The 18,435-nt window shown below is 29.0% G+C and overlaps 1 pseudogene; it reads left to right on the top strand.

The window, feature by feature from the left end:
- Window positions 1-12,352: 12,352 nt before the first annotated feature.
- On the top strand, window positions 12,353-13,216 carry LOC112693837 (annotated as a pseudogene).
- Window positions 13,217-18,435: the final 5,219 nt, after the last annotated feature.

The following is an 18,435-nucleotide window of genomic DNA, read 5'->3' as shown; positions in this document are numbered from 1 at the left end:
ATAATTCTATAGTAAATCGAATAATATCTATATTATGTTGTTCCTTATTCACGATTTTTTAATTTTTTATCGTCAAGGAGAAAAAGTTTGAAATATTGAGTATCGTATATTTTGTTGTTTTGTATACTTAGAAATTGATCATTAGTTCTTAAAATTTTTTAGATAGATACATCAGTACTGGAGGAAAATTAAAAACTTATATGTTAGTTAACTTATAGTTTCCTCTACGGCTCGTCAGTCTACGTGCCTCGGCCACTAGATAAACTTGAAAGTTGAAACACTATTCGGAAAACCTATTATTATCTTAATCGTTTATTTGCACATGGTGAACCAAAACTAATTGTTCAAATATATCGTTATTTATGTAATTAATAAAAAAACTTACTCATATTAATTAAGATTTTAAAATTATCTTTTTGAATTTTAATATTATACGGGATTTTCAAGATATACATTTTAATTTTCAATTCAAACATTATAGACTATAGCAGTGCTTCTCAACCTTTTTCAAACTGCCGCCCCGTTAAGATACAAAATATTTTTCAACGCCCCCCCACCCTTCACTTCATTAAAATAAAAATTAAAATAATATACATAAAATGTTTATAATTGAATAATAAATAATATATATATGTAAATATAATAAAAATAAAATGTAAAATGTATTTTTGAATATAATTTAAAAGGATAATTTAAATGTTTTGAAATGTATTGATCAGTGAAATGCTTGGTGATTCAAAGCCAATTTTTTTAAATTTAGTTCAAAGTTTGTGAGATGAAGGCGTAAAGGTGGGAACAGACTATTGTCACATCACATGAGCCCATGTGACGTTACATGTTATGACATAACCGAAAAAAATTGAGGGATATAGATTTATACAGTATTTTAATGTATCAGCGCCACACTAATGTCACCTCATGCGTGTCACGTCATATTTCCTAGCTCACGCGTGATACCGCGTTTTGATTTTCAAACATCACACACATTTTCGACTCACGTTTCATCACGATTTTGGTCTATTTAGAAAAATATATATTTTTAATAATGTCGTGTAAATAATCAAATTTTTCTATCGTCATTCAGAAATACATATGAAATCGTTTTGGATCGTTTCAAAGTTCTTGGACTAGACGATAGAGTTCTTCCAATGTTGACCTTTTTTTATAAATATCATGTACCCAGCACGATCGGGTGGATTTTTTATTTTGTTCGTCCAAAACTGCAAAAACAGCTGGAGTTTTTAATTCCTCTTTCCACTCTGAACTACTTGAAGTTACTATTTCCATTTTAATTTTACTTAAGAAAAAAAAACTTGTGTAACAGACCTTAAGTACACACCTTACACCAAAACACAGTGACTAAGTACTAAATTGTCACATGATAAAGTATGACATGATATAATGTGACTATAGTTTATTTCTAAGCGTGATATTACGGATTTAATGTGCCAACATGACAGCATGCAGGGGTGGATCGACAATTATTTTCGGCCCAGGAAATATGAAACAAACCGACCCATGAACCACAAATTAAACTATTTTACCCCTCCCCCCTCATAAAAAAAATGCTTTATTTTGCATCAATTTAAAAATTTGTTTAGTTTCACCCCTAAATTAGTAAAATCTACAGTAACTTTACTATAATTATAGATATAATAGTTTCGGATAAGTCACATGATTAATCAGTTCCAACTTGAACTTGAAGTTTGATCTAAATGCATCTTTAAATATATATTTATTTTTATTTATTTTATAAAATAAAACTTTTTTTCGGTAATTATATAATAATATAGAGCGGCCCAAACAAGGACCGGCCCATCGGTAAGATTCCCGATTTCCCGATAGGTCAATCCGCCCCTGACAGCACGTGAGTTCACGTGACGTGACAATAGTCTGTTCCCACCTCAAAGGTTAGTCTCCTCTTTTGACGATGTCTAGTCGATTTTTTTTTTTTTTTATTATTAGATAATAACGCACTGCTACTGGTATATGTAGTTTATATTTCATAATCACGAATTTATTTTAGAAATCGATTAACGGAAAACAATTACAGATAAATTTTGGTACGTTGCTTTGAACGGAAAAAAAGTTCACCGACCCCTAATCACCCAAAACGAGCTTACCACCTCCCAACTACCTGAAACGAGCTCATCGCCCCTCAGTATTCCTTCACTGACCACCGGGGGGCGAGCCCCCATTGAGAAGCACTGATCTATAGTCATCAATAGACGTTTTTCGCCGAATTTTGGCGTTTTAAATAAAGTATTATAATATATACTCGACAACAGCACAAAAGAACGGTCCACATAATGGCATTGAGTTGGTATGAGAAACACTTTCTTACTTAAAATAATTTTCCAATCAATCGTTGAGTGTATTCTGAGTATTCTGTATTTCTGAGTGTGTTCTTGAATAAGTGTTAAATACAAGTTAAGTCCGAAAATTTTATTTTTTTCACTCCTAATCATCATTAATATTATATATTACAGGCGATAAACATGATTTGGATATTGAATTACAAACTCTCGACCGGTTTTGCCCGGTCTAATAAAATTATTAAATTGTCGCCCTTGTTGCACACTCCCTTGCAACACCAAATTCAAACATAGCAAAATAGTTACGCGAATTATTCGAATCCACTATCACGTAATCAGCGGACAGAGAGAAGTAACAGGAAACCGAATAATTTTTTTTCACCCCGTGCCCATCGGTACCACCCGAAGTAAGGTCGCTTCGGTTACATCGAACGCTGTATACCAGCGGCTTCCAACCTTCTTACATTCATGTTGTACTGAATGGACGAGGACGACAATAATAAACCAAATAATCCAAATAGCGTTGAGTTTTCATATTAATAGTACAATGAAAATTATATCAAAATATTTCTTCGCGTACGATCTACGAGCTTAACGCGTACCACAAGTTGAGAACCACTGCTGTATACAATTCGTACATTTTGAAAAATGTGCGCCATCAGATGACTTCGGCAACAGTTAATCACTTTCGACATTTTTAAAAATGTTGGTTAAATACATTTTTAATGCACACGTTCGTCCATCTAAGTTTACATTTCAGACCATTGTGTGCCGATTCGTTATTGTACAATTATAAAAGGTAAACACTGTACGAAATACAGCGGAGTCTTTGTAATCCGACGCGCCCATTAATTCGGTCCTGTTTGTTTTCGCTACGTAAACAGTGTTTATGTATATAGTACCTTCTATGTAACAGCAAAAAAAGCTGAAAAAATGAGACGACACAATCATTAGTATTCTTATAGGTAAACCGATTGTATTATATTGCATATTTAGTTTTAAACCGACCAGCGAGCGCGCACGTTTCGACAATACAACCGAATTATTGATCGCCCTAATTAAAAATCTACATCCGAATCGGTTAGATATATATGAGATTATACACAAGTGGACTGGAACTGTGGACTTTTATGCTTTCCAGCATTCCCCAATTTTATTCTGGCAAAAATCGAATTGTTTCAAGTATCAAAGTAATATTTTTTATCTCGTCGCATAAAAAAATGAAATGTATTTTTTAAAAAGATAATCAAAAAAATTAAGTTGAACATCCATATTGTATCGTTTTTATTATTTTTGTCAATAACCAGTCATGTTACGGGCATTTAATATAAATATAATATAATATAGGTAATACTTCAATATTCACTCGTATGATATAACTATAAATTTAATTAAATATATTTATTTATTCTCAGTAATTTGTACATGGATTCTTGTTTTGCAAAGAAAAAGTTAATCGTTTTAAGTTTCCATTTACGTATCGATTTCAATCAAATGATTTGTTAAAGAATCTGAAGAGTGAGAACTACTTAGAATTTGCGAATACAACGTCTTTGAAGTTGTTGCGGTGTGTTAGTGCACATAAGCTGCTTTAAAAATTATTTTCCTTAAAACAAGATACGATTTGAAAACCAATAGGCAGCTATTACTTTAAGCCTGTAAGAAATCAGCAGATGATTTTCTTAATCGGCTTTATCATACTAGTCACAATATTTATTTTATATCGACAAACAAATTCAATGAGCCTGATTGGTAACATTTTACATAGCACTGACATCGAATTAAAGATAAAAATCGGTTATTTTTTACATCATATTATTTATACTATGTTACTATTTATTTATTATATTCATCAAAACTCTTAACTATATTAACTGAAAAAAATTAGATTCTTAAATTATGTTTTCATCAAGTTATTTAATAATAAGTAGGTAGGACAATTAATTATATAATAGTTATATATCGTCAAACTCTCGAGGAATCGATATTATTTAATAACAAAATTATGAATAAGACGATTTCCACATGGCTGAATTTGCTGTTTGTTTCATTTTTTTTAAACGTTCTATTTATACACGCTAGTCAGTAAAATTTAAACGCAAGGAAAAATACCTCTCTCAAAAAAGCTATAATACCATACGTATCGCTATATTTAAGAGTTCATGTCAAATGTGAGTATATCATACGTCCCTTGTATATTATATTTTCATAGTAAGTACTTTTCCTTATCCGGATCAGTCGTATTTTACTGTCATGCTCTCCACTGATTTTTGTCTACCCTAGACTACACGCAGACTGTACATAACTGTTTCTGATAGACTCTAACATAATTTGATTTTAATTGTAAATCTTTTAAATGAAAAAAAAAAAAACATTTTAATTACATTCAAAATGACAGTTTTAGAAATGACACCTCAATTGCACTCATGTCACTGCTGTTGCCATTTGTAAAGATAAACGTAACAATTATTTTGCTCGTTGAGTTAAGCTATTCAGTTTCATATATTATAATAGTAATTTAATTATATATCACATTTTTGTAGTGAATTTTGTTACGCAATTTTATTTTTTTGAGTAAATATTTAAATTGTTTTGCTTATGGTGTTCTTTTTACTAGATTAAATTATATGATTTGATGTAGCGTATGCGTTTTTTGTAGTGATGTTGATTTCAACGGAAAAATTATTTTAATGGCGAATCAGTATTTAGTATTCTTTTCAAACGTTAAAAATTTTGCATACAAAAAATATACAAAGAAATGTAAAGTTGTTTCATGTTGAAAATAGTATTTGAAAATAATCGTATGTCTTTCGTGCCTATATATATATATATATATGTTAAGCCGCAATGTTATTTTTGAGCAAAACAAAAATATATACTGTGGTTCATTGAATAATAAAAACGTATTGTGCGAAAAATTGAAGTATTATATTAACGTTATAGGCTACTATTTTTATTAACTTCGGTGAACTCCGAAAAGATAAATGATTTACAAAGATAACACAATTATTAAAAGTTGGACACTAATGAATTATATTATTTATTATGTATATTTTATAAGAAATTATACACTTTTAAGATTTAATATTATAGAATTATAATTTGAGGGCATTCTTTAAAAAGATAAAGTGAGACTTTTCGAAATGGTACTGGATAGCAGAAAATAAATTTAATTACTGATGCGCCATTAAGTTTTTCGAGTTCAAAGTATAACTTTTCGTTTCGTCAACAAAAAGTTGAGAAAATTGGTTATAGGAAAATGTTAGGGTGAAAAAACTAAATTTTGAAAAATGTTATTTAATTGAACTAGTTAATTATTAATGAGTTTTATATATTTTAAAGTTGAAAATATTAAAACAGGAATGGATGACTAAATACGAATTTGTTTATTATTAGTTATTCATTTATTTTATTAATAATATTAATAACTATTTTGCTATTGTACACATGTATTACTCATTAGTTTTTATTTATACGGTTTCAGCCTATTCTACATGCAAGTTGAAACTTTTTATTCATTGGGATATGTAAATAATTATAAATGGAAATAAAAAATAAACTTAAAAAAATTATAGATTATAAGAAAAAACTTTAATAAAATTGTCTTCTACGTATAATCAACATTTAAAGTATGAAGCACCACAAACATTTCAGTAAATTCTTTAATTCCCATGTAATACTAAATTATTTATTTTTTAATACGAAATGTTTTGAGTTGAATAAAGTATGTCTTATTTACCAATTTCGTTGAGTCGTTGTAAGTAAAAGAAAATCATAAAAAAAGAGAAAATCACAGTAAAAATAATGTTTCCGACATCTAGATTTAATGTTTTGCAGAATCCTGCATTTTTTATAAGCATGATTTACTATCTTTAACTGCCCATAAATGTGTTTCAAGAATTCCGAATAAAATCATCTTAGCGTACACGTTTTTCTTCATAATCTCTTCATTATTTTATATAATTGATATTCATAGTTGTCATTATGATTTAAATATTATTAAATAATTATCATAATCATTAAGGAGTTTTAGAGGAAATAAATGGCTGGATGGAGTGATTAAGGATGCAAAGGAAATGGAAAATAGGATAAGAAAAATCGAGAAATCGTGACAGCGGGAAAGTCTTAGTAAAAGCGTGTAAAGGTCTTAAAAGCCGGTTAAGCACTTAAAAAAAAGGAAATAAGAAGCATGATTAAAAATCGAATAGAACAAGTCATCGGTATACGAGTATGTTATAATGTAATGCTCGTTCAAGCGACGGAAACGACGCACTTCTATTTCATAACAATATATATTCTTTTAAAAAAACATTTTTATTCATAAGAAAAATAAGTACGCATGGTATCCATATCCTGGTCGGTCAAGAGCACGAAAGCGATCAATCGTAGCTAAAACGACGTGTGATATTATTATTTTTCTCTCGGAACTTAAAATTGAATTATGATTTTGAAGTACCTATAGTTGTTATTTTCAATGAAAAGTTATTTTTATAATAAATATGTTTTGTATCCTATACCTCGCTGTCAAAAATGATTCCTCTGGATATTCAGGCATAATCATAATAAATGTTATATAATGTAGAATTACGAGTAAAGTAAGTATTTGGTATACATTGAATGAATTATAATTATGCGATAAATTGTACTACTGTTAAATAAATATTTAATCCATTAGTGCATTATGTAATGAAAACAATTTAATTTCATGTAATATATTATACATATATGCTGCATACGACTTGTGCTTACATATATTTATAGGTTGTATGAAATATTTTTTTAAGATAAATAAAAATGTTATAAAGCTACATCTACGTTGTTCGTTACGCAAACGAACAAATAAAAAGTTTTTTTTTTTTAAAAAAAAATATCAATTTTAATTAGAAATATTTTTAATAATCACATAGATTTAACGTGTGAAAAACTAGGGTACACTTAACCGTATGTACTTCAATGGCAAAACGACTTACTCGTTACTAAAAATAAATAATAACGATTAAATACCGAGGGAAATTGTCACGTTTCAAATATTGTTCACTTTTTTAATTTAAAGGGGCTGCAGTTGAACGTGTTTTAAGGAAATCAATATAGGCAATTTAACATGAGAGCATTAAACTGACGTGTGTGCTAAGTAAACGAATATTAGTCTAATCTCGCTCAATATTTACTATTCATCGTCCCGCTGTCGACCATATTATAAAATAACAAAATAATCTTTGAGTTATTTTTAATTAATCCATAACTTGAAAATAGTATTTGTCGATTTTATTTAATTATTAAATTAAATAAATAAATAAATAAATAAATTAATTAATTAATTAAATTCCTTGACTCTCAATAGTTGCAAATTTTAATTTTCCAATTTCTATTGCTTCTTTTGGAGTTTATTGTTTAATTATAGATGGATATTTTTTATTTCAACTATACCGTTATTATCTAATAATCCACCCGGACTTGCTGCTAAAAACAGTAGTTCATAAATGAAAAGGCCAGATTCTTGAATTTTAAACCCTGATAATTTTTGAAACTCTGTCTTCACAAAGGGCTCGCACTCAATACCATATCTCGTATGCTCATTTCCGCAAAACGTATACAACATTGATTTTATTGTATTAGTTCTAGACATCGCCGGTCGAACTTTACAAATGGTTCTTAAGTTTGATGCGGTTAAATGAATTTGTCTTTCTTTATGCCATAATTCACATTCCAATTAAAGTATAGTCGGTTTTTCAATTAATTTGATTTCATCACTATTTTTTATAATTTTATTCGTCATATTCTAATTTAAGTTTTTCGAAATCATTTTCATCTATATTCAATTTGTGACAAATATCTTCTTCACAATTGCCATAGTCTTTATCTACAGGTAAGTTAACTTTGGGAACTCGTCTACTATTTGATTCATACGTAAGTTTTCTGTTTATTTTACTTATTTTCGTCGTTAGTTTTCTATATAGAAAACGTTTGGTAAAATCTCCAGGACTTTAATTGCAAATTTTCTTGTGCTCAAATTTTCTCACTTACCTATAAATTTTGGCCCTGCATTATATGACAACATTGCAGCCGTACACTGTGCTTTATATAATCCTTTATTAGAAAAATGTATTCTTTTGCCACCTACATATTTAGCAACAACACTACTATAACCTTCAACCAAATTATTGTTTACATTATAAATCAAACTTAAGGAACAATGAACTAATAGATTTCTTGTTGATAAAATATCAGCCCAAAGTCCAGATTGTTTCATATCTAGAACATGGTTTATATTAGTTTTTTATTTTTATTTTTTTTTTTTTTACAAAAATTTTCAGTACAATTTACATGATTTCCAAAAATATGGTTAGGTCCATTTATAATATCATAATTTAATAAATTAACTTTTTCATTATGTGTTTCATTACTTTCTTTCCTATATTCTATTGCTTTAGTAACTGCACAACGGAGCTTATGTAAATTATTTCGCAAAATATTCCTCTGGTCTTCAGGCACAATATTTCCACTGCTACGTATCCTTTTTCCCGCAAAATGACGTATACGATTTATATAATTGTGTATGACATGATTTTTACATTCAATTTTTTGAATCATTATATTTGGACCATAAGGTTTAGCGATTTGTAAATTTTATTAACACTACTATTTGGAACTTAGGAAAAATGGTGAAGCGATTGAGGATAAATCGTTATTTTACGCGATTTCGAAAAAATTTAAATTTTAGACGCTTATAAAATTTTCTGTGTAATGACGCTCGAGTTTTTTTTTATAATAATTTAAAGAAAAATCATGGTCAACCTTGTATTGAATTTTTTAACTTTAGGTATAAATACTAAAAAATTTTAAAACTACACGTGAAATATAAATAGAATAATTAATAATAATTAAAAGGTAATAAGATAAGGTATTAAGGTAAATAGATTTGTAATATTTATTCTTACTTTTTTTAAACCATTCAGGGCATTAATGTATCTTTTATTTTTCTTGCTTTTGGATAAGAGTTTTAATTTTTTTTCCATAATGCCAGTCATGTTTACTGTCAATAGCACCAAAGATGAAAAATATGTATAAATATTTTATATAAAAATATTTCTCTCTAGATCAGTGGTTCTCAACCGGTGTGTCGCGAGATCGATTAGGTGTGCCGTGAAAAACGTCTGATATTTGAAAATACCAATTGATAAAACTATGACAGTTAAATGTCAATTGTGCACATAATACGATACATATATAGTTAAACTGTATGATTTCAACCCAACTGGATATCTTAGAGCGTAGCCAAAGTTTTTGTTGTTGTCAAGTGCATGAATGTACCGCGAAAACTTGTGATGTGCCGTGAACAAAAAAAGGTTGAGAACCACTGCTCTAGATATTGCACATTATAGTTTCAAACAGCAGACACCAAACTAACCGAAAATCAAAATAAGGATATTATTTGTACTCGCTGTTGAATAATTACGTGCCGACGGCGGATCAAAACAAGTACGCTGGGCAATAAATATTATATTATTATTACAATAATATTTATTAGAATTGTGCCCATTGCCGGAAATCGTTTTCTTATCTTATATATTCCAGGAATCGAATGTTGGTAGTTAATTTTCAATTAGGAACGTCGACTCACCGCGCTGATACATTTCCGAATGCGCAAGCACACGTCAACAATTCAGATTTTGTCAAATATACACCATGCTATTGAAATGACAAAAATGTCAAAAAGCTAAACAAAATTGTTAGAGTTGGATTCGACGAATTTAAATTTGAAAATGGATATTAATTAGTTATGTTTGTTAGGGAATAGTCGATGGGATTTTATTTATACAAATTCTTCGACAAAATATTGACAATTTAAAAAATATGAATTTTGGTATTTTATATATTTAAGTACGGTATTATTTTTAGTAATAATGTTCAATTTCCATGGCCATAAAAAAGTATACATAGTAGAGTTGTTGGAAATTTTCAATTAGTTTTCAAAATTAAAATCCGTCGAACCCAAGCCTCAGAGTTTTGTCTAGCTTTCGGCTTGTTTTACGTGATTATTGGTATCTGGTGCAGCCCCCCCCCCCCTATTCAATATAACTATTAAAACTTGAATTTCTTTATTTTTTTTTTTTTTAATCCGATTATAAATTTTTATTGAATGACGATGAATTATTTACATTTATTTTAATTACAGTGGTTCACACGGATATTTGATTTATACTTTACAATATGTATTATAATATTATAATTCAATTGAAATAAAATGACTCGTCAATGGCAATACATCAAATGTAGTAGAATTTAATTATTTCGTTGTAAACCGTTATAATCATTTAATAGTAAACAATTTTCCACATTAAAGGTTTAGATCGGTATTGTCAAGTTCATAAATGCACATTTACACACAATAGTATTTTAACCAACCACAATATGTATCTGTGCATTGTCATTATTTTCATAACTTATTTTACAACCGTATAAATATGACTAGAACAATTGTATTTTTTTTAATGGTGTGAATTAGTTTTCCAGATCGCCAATTATGTTGCAATAAAATAAATAGTCAACTAAAATCCCAAGTTATGTGATATAATTTTGACTAGATGCTTTTTATGTTTTCCTTCAAGAAGAAGTACAGATATAGAACGAGAAATAAATATATCTTAAAATCTTACCCATAAACTGGTGTACGTATAGAAGTTCCTCAGATTGTTATTTTAATTGAAGATTTTACAATATATACGATTTTATTAAAACAAAAAACAACATTGTTTTGCAAAAATGTTATAATTAGGGCCAGGATTCTGTAGCATTTACATTTTCTTTCATAGTACTCCAGGCAGTGGCGTATCCAGGGGGGGGTTAGGGGGTTATAACCCCCCCCCCGAAAATGTTTAGTGTATGTATATTGTTTATTGATTATAATAAAAACACACGAAATTCAAAAAAAATTTAATGTTCCATTATTTATAACCCCCCAAAAAAAAATTCTGGATACGCCACTGACTCCAGGACATGGTTATTCAAAAACAAAATTCGATTCATTCATCACAGGGTTTAAATATGCAATTTTGTTTTTGATTTTTTTGCTTTTTTTTATGATATTCGTAATTAAATGCTTTTTTGGTAATTTTTTGTCAGTTTATTAGCTTTTTAATTAGTTTTTGTTAATTATACGCATATTTAACATTTTCGGAACATTTACATACATTTTTATTTAAATTATTATTTATAAATTTATTTTAATTGTATTATATATATATTTCGTGATTTCGTAGTGAAATATTATCGCCTTATTAAAATTGACTTGTGGTGTGTGATTAGGTGCAGGAAGAGAATATTAAGAATTTGTGTTTTGAAGTATTGATGAGTGAGGATAAATGTCTGATTGTTGTACATGTTGAAAAATTGGAGGATTATAACCATTATTATGATAGGAATGTACGATCGGAGAACTTAAATTGCTTGTATTGTTTGTTATATTTTTTAGTGCCTGTAAAAATTGAAATTTTAATTCCATTTTTTTGGCCGTCATTTAATTTTTTTATATCAGGCAAAAAGGACAATAAAAACGTTCTATATTTATATCTTCCCCCTGTACTGATATATCCACATCATGACTCATATTACCAGTTGTTCTGTAAAAATATTGTAAATTATTATTGATTTATTTTGAATTGTTTTTTTTATAGATAAAAAATGTATTATTTAATTATATTGATAATATTTTCAAAACATTCTATCAATAATATTTAAAAATACTTACTTTCGTTTTTTTGACAACTGGTTGTAAAAATCTTGATACAACGGCATATGCATATTTTTTATTTTTATTTTGAGCTTTTGATCCACTTGAAACTCGCCTTGAATTATTGACATCTCTTGTGTAATTATCCCGTATGTTTTTCCATTTTTTTTTTTTAGTTTTTCGGCTATAAAATGTATATAATAATACAAATAGGAATAAGTTAATTGATTTACATTTTACAAGTAGGTATATATAAAATATTTATATTAATATTTATATATAAACTCTAAAAATTAATCTTAAAATTATGAAAATATTAATATTAGTGCTACTGGACTTGAATATTATCCTAAATTTTAATAAACGTGTAATGGGTAAATTTTATATTTAATGTTGATTTTATTAAATATTACAGATTTTTGTCAACTGGTCTAAATTTTGTTGCTTTAAAATATGAATTTTCGATTGGTAGAAGCACAATCAGCAAAATAATAAAAGAGACTTGTGAAGTAGTTTGGAATGTAAACCAATCAATTGAATTACCTGAACCAAATCGTGATCAATGGATTGACATATCCAATAAATTTTATGCAAAAACACAATTTCCTAACTGTTTTGGCGCTGTTGATGGCAAACACATCCGATGTGTTAATCAAAAAAATTCTGGGTCAATTTATTTTAATTACAAAAAGTTTTTTTCAGTAGTCCTGATGGCAGTGGTTGATGCAGAATATTGTTTTATATATATTGATGTAGGGGCATGCGGACGTGAAGGGGATTCTACTGTATTTAAAGAATGTTCCTTTGGGAAAAAATTATATGCAGAAATATTAGACCTACCAGCACCTGTTATTTGCCGAATACAAATGCAAATCCTCAGCCATTTGTTATAGTAGCTGATGAAGCATTTGGTCTTCACAAAAACTTATTAAGACCTTTTCTAGGACGTGGTATTGATCAAAAGAAAAACGTATTTAATTACAGATTATCAAGAGCAATAAGATATGTGGAGTGCTCTTTCGGTATTTTATCGAATAAATGGCGAGTTCTACAAATTACTATAAATGTAAAATCAGATTTTGCTGATATAATTGTGAAGACTTGCTGTGTACTTCACAATTTCGTCCGGAAAAGGGATGGATACAATTTTGAAAGATATTTTGATCAATAATTTAGATCTTGAAAATAATAATATACCTGGATGCAGATCTCAAGGCAATGATGTTAGAAATTATTTTGGAAATTATTTCATGGATGACGCGGCCGTACCATTTCAATTTAGATAATATAATTTATATTAAAATTGTAAAAACTTACTATAATTATATATATATTACAGTTTTGTACAACTTTATACTAGCTATTTAATTTAATTTTTTTCCGATCGTATAAAAAATAAATAAATTTTATTTTATTTAAATTAGAAAAAGTAAAGTAAAACACATACTTTGTTTTTCCTGTTCGCCATTGGAACACTGTTCCCAATTTTAAAAAATTACTTTGGAAACTTCAATCCAGGCCCTTTCTTTTATATCTCTGTTCATGTAGTTTTTGCAATTCACTTTCCCCAAACACTCATACCGTTCAATCTTCATGATTAGACTTTCAACGTCAATCATAATTATAATTAAAATACATTTCTATAAAAATAATAATTTTAATAATTTAAATTTTAAAAATCTAAATAAATTTAAATAAATTAAAAAAATTGTCTGGATCACCGTACAAACTGCTGAAACGTACCGCAATGTGGCGTATCACAATTCAAATCATGTATTTTTGGAACGAACGGCGGAATTATTATCGACGATTTCGCCGTCCGACCGTTGCATGCAGCGGTGAAGAACGGCGATGAACGGCGCCGAACGGTTAAATCGTTATAGTATGGCGCACTAGATTTAAACATGTGTATTTTTCCGAGAACGGTTAAACCGCTGCGGTAAAACCGTTCATACGAGCGGCGAAAAAACCGCAGTGTGGCAGGAGCACTTAGATAAAACTAACTACGCGACAATAAGTCGATTATTTGATAAGTCGTTTTCAATTTTATTTCCTGAAGAGATTAGGCATGAGAATATTTTATTATTTTTTATCGGATGCCGCACCGTATATGGTAAAAAATAGTAAGACTATTAAAATATTTTAATACTTTAATAAATTTTAATATTTTAAATACCTAAAATGGTACACATTACTTGTGAAGCTCACGCATTGCATCGAGTATGCGAGGAAATTAGATTACAGTTTCCAAAAGTTGGACAAGCTGATTTCAAGTATGAAATTTTTTTTTTTTAAAACCTCCATCTCGAGTAAAAATTTTTCGAAGTATTGCACCAAATATTCCTTTACCTCCAGAGCCCATCTCACAAGGTGGGGAACATGGATAAATGCTGCGATTTATTATTGTAAACATTTTTCTTTAATTAATAATGTCGTTATGGAATTGGACGAAGATAATGGTATTTCAATAAAAAAAGTTCATGATTCGTTAAAAGATTCTAATCTGGATTGTAATTTAACATATATAAAATCAAATTTTAATGCTATTTTGTGTCTTGAAAAAACCAGTTGTCCTCTGTCCGAGTCAATTAAAATTGTATTGGATATGCAAAATACAATTGATAAAGCGCAAAACAAAATTGGTAAAACTGGACAACTAAAGATGAAGACAGTTTTAGAAAAAAATACTGAATTTAAATCAATATGTACAGTCTTAACAATTTTGAACGGCGAAGAAGTTTCAAAATTGGAACTGCCAGAAGATTTAAATCTTGATTATATGACATATTTGAGATTTATATCCGATAACATCCATGTACGTGGAGAGATCATTTTCTTCATACAAAACTTTGCTCACTGACAGGGACGCCCAGATGGGGGGGCCAGTGGGGGTCATTGCCCCCCCCCCCCCCCTGAGATTTTCGCGTCACTTACAAAATTGGAAGTTATTTTACACAAAGCTGATCTTGGGTATTCAGTGACTATTCAACAATCCTTGTATCTAACAAGTATCTAACATTTTTTTAATCAACAAATGATGATTCAAATAATTTATTTGCTTCAAACAAAAGGAGATTGTCATTACTTTTTGAGTAAAATAATAAAATGTGATGCGAATTCAATCAAATAAAGTTGTTTTTTGTTTAAACTTTATTATATTTTTTCTTATAAATATTAAAAATAATAACTAATAATGTAATTTTATATAAACTTAAATGAGTTTTGATTTTTAAAAATTATTTATGATAGTAATACAAAATATGAGTAGATGAAATATGTATCAGTAAATCTTCCTATAAGTATTTAGGTACTTACAATTTTTTTGCCCCCCCTGAGTTACATTTCTGGGGGCGTTCCTGCTTACTGATAATCGCAGATCATTTATGTTTGAAAATTTGAAAGAGTACCTAATGGTACAATACAACAATAGAAATGCAATTGAATAGTATGTGTCTATTAACATTAAATAATATTTAAAATTTTAAGTTTTTTATAATCATTTTTTTAATTAATTTTTGTTTTAGAAAGATGGTGTTGAATACAGAGTTGTTTTCAAAATACAAAATATCAAAGAAAATTAAAATATCTAATTGTCTTATTGAATATTTATATAATAAACAGGTACCTAAAATTTAATAAAACAGTTTTCAATTTATTTATTTTCAATATTTATAAATTGTGCTTAGTTGCTCTAAGAATTAATTGGTGTGAACATATAAAAATGTGTTTAATAAATTATGTCTTGATATTAAGAATATTTTTCAGTTAAACTTAAAAACGTTCAAGTCTTTTTTAGTTGCATTTTCCTGGTTAAAATGTTTTTTTTTTGTAACATTATTGGCAATTTTTTAATTTCTTTATTGTAGGTTTTTAGTGCTTCGTTTTCTTAGCCCTAGTTATAATGCTTGAAAAATAAACAATAATATGGATGGTGTCCTATTTACATTGAGGACGTGAGGAATAAAGTCTTGGTATCGTGAACAGGTTAACCTAACCTGTAATGCCTGTATGATGTGTATTTCCCTCTCGTTAGATTTTTTTTTAACTAAAATAATACAATTATGATAGTAAGATTATGACTAAGATTATTATGATGATAATTACGATAATTATGATATCTTTTTTCTTACTATACTACTAACATTACTTATGTACAATATTATAATCCGAATTGTTCAAAGCGAATTATACTTACATTTGATTATATAACTAATACGAGTTGTATTACTAATGCATGATTATAATCTAATGTCTTATTACGTAATAATAAGTTTTAATGTATACATTTTAGTAATAATGTAACTATATATTTCATGTGTTGTACATTGTAGTAGATATTACGTTTTATATGCCGTTACGTACATATACATTCACTGATCTTGTAAACATTTTTAAAATTTCCCATTTCCTTTGCTGAAGAGTTCGACACAATACAAAATTAAACACCTATACATATATATACGTAGGCAGGAATTCAGACTGTATGGCTTTGACTTTCAGTACAAATATTACTTTGGGATAATAAAGCATTTTGGAATTTCTGTAAAATTCTGTAGACGGTACTTTTCATACATTCTTGGTAACTGATCAGACATCCAAACGCATTTATTCCAGTTTTATTTATTGATTTTCGCCTATCCTTTGGTAACTCCACAGGAACAAGGTAGCCATTACTGTGAAAATAATGAAATAATTTATTTTTAATTCCAGATCGTCGGAATTGAAAAATATTTTAATTAAATTCGAAATGACCGTCCAGAAAGAATACTTCAGTTGCACGCACACGTCACGCCACATCACCTACAGAGATAAGCAAAACAATTATTTAATATTTGATATTTTTTTTATTCAACGCATTTGTTCAAGTGATATAAACATAATATTATTATACATTTTTTTAACAAGTTTCATTAGTTAATACCACTAAATATTTATTTATTTTTTTTAATTATAATTTTTTTACGAAATCCGCCAACTAAAGTTCAACAATTCTGATAAGCTTTTTAAAAGTTATATTTTTTTAATTAAGCTCACTTGCCTAAATGATACATTCGCTAGAGGGTAAAATATATTTATGAAATATATCAATATAAATATATATTTTAACATATGAATATATTCTATATGTATACATAATATTATAATAATTATAAGTTAAACAAGTTTATATTAGTTCGTAATACATTAGAAGCGATTTAAAAATAAATGGAGCGCGACTGTTTTAATAGTTTTTAATATGAGGAGCAATATGCTCTTGAACACATGGTGGATACCAGCATAGTGTGTATATGATGAAGTTTATAACACTAAAAAATTGCAGAAGATTTAAATTTATTATCCGAGAAATCCATATTTATTGTTAAGCTTTACAACAATACGAACATTTTTAGAACAAAATTTAATAAAATATAAAAAAATTGTATCTATATATGTAACAATCAAAATATCTTCAAAGGAAAAAAATATGATTTTATTTCAAAAATGCCCAACACAAATCATATGATATGGGGGAACGTTGAATATAAATCATATGCATTATTTTCTAGTAAATCTGAAAATGTATTTAAATATTTTTTACACATTGAATTTCATCACTAAGAGTAGTAGTAGTAAAAAATTATTTTTTTTTTTTGTTATTTATTTATGGTCTTCGTTCACGGATGGTTCAATTTTGTCGTCGATGGGTGTTCGTAGTCTTGACACGTGCCCTGACCGCATCATCTCCGGAATTCTATAGAACCGCGAACTGATGGAAACATAAACGGGCACGTATACGATTTAATTACTTTCAAATAGCTCAAGGACGACAACAGAGACGATCCTTTTCTGTAATTGTCGATTCAAGAGTATATGATGGTGTGTGTGTGTGTGTGTGTGTGTGTGTGGCTGTTTGGTCGACACCAGGAAATGACATTGACGAAACCGTACTGCACACGGCTGTGTCATGCGAATGGCGTGACTGGGATTTGATAAGAAATAACACCTAGGGCTCGTAACTCCCCTTTTAGCGTTTTTCCAGATCCCCGGTCCCTCGCGTTCGCGATCCGTCCGTCTATATCGTACGTGTATATACATACGTATGCACAAGGACAACTGATTGATTACAAACGTACTTTGACCCGACGTTTCCTGGGTTCTGGACCGCCGCTGTCGCGACGACGTCCTTACACGATACGCTTGTCCATCCCATTCACTCCGTCTTACACGACCTGCACCCCACGTTGCCGTCGCCGCTGACATTTCGCGTAACCGGATGACCTCTCCGCCCGATCGAAACAGCCCTCGGCCCCGACGCACAATGCAATCCAATATCATTACAATGGAGGCCGTTTACACACACATTCACACACACACACACACACACACACACACACACACACACACACACAC

Source organism: Sipha flava, unplaced genomic scaffold, assembly GCF_003268045.1.
Source record: "Sipha flava isolate LNK unplaced genomic scaffold, YSA_version1 0_pilon_pilon, whole genome shotgun sequence".
NCBI lineage: Eukaryota > Metazoa > Arthropoda > Insecta > Hemiptera > Aphididae > Sipha > Sipha flava.
This window is presented reverse-complemented; position numbering and strand designations above follow the sequence as displayed.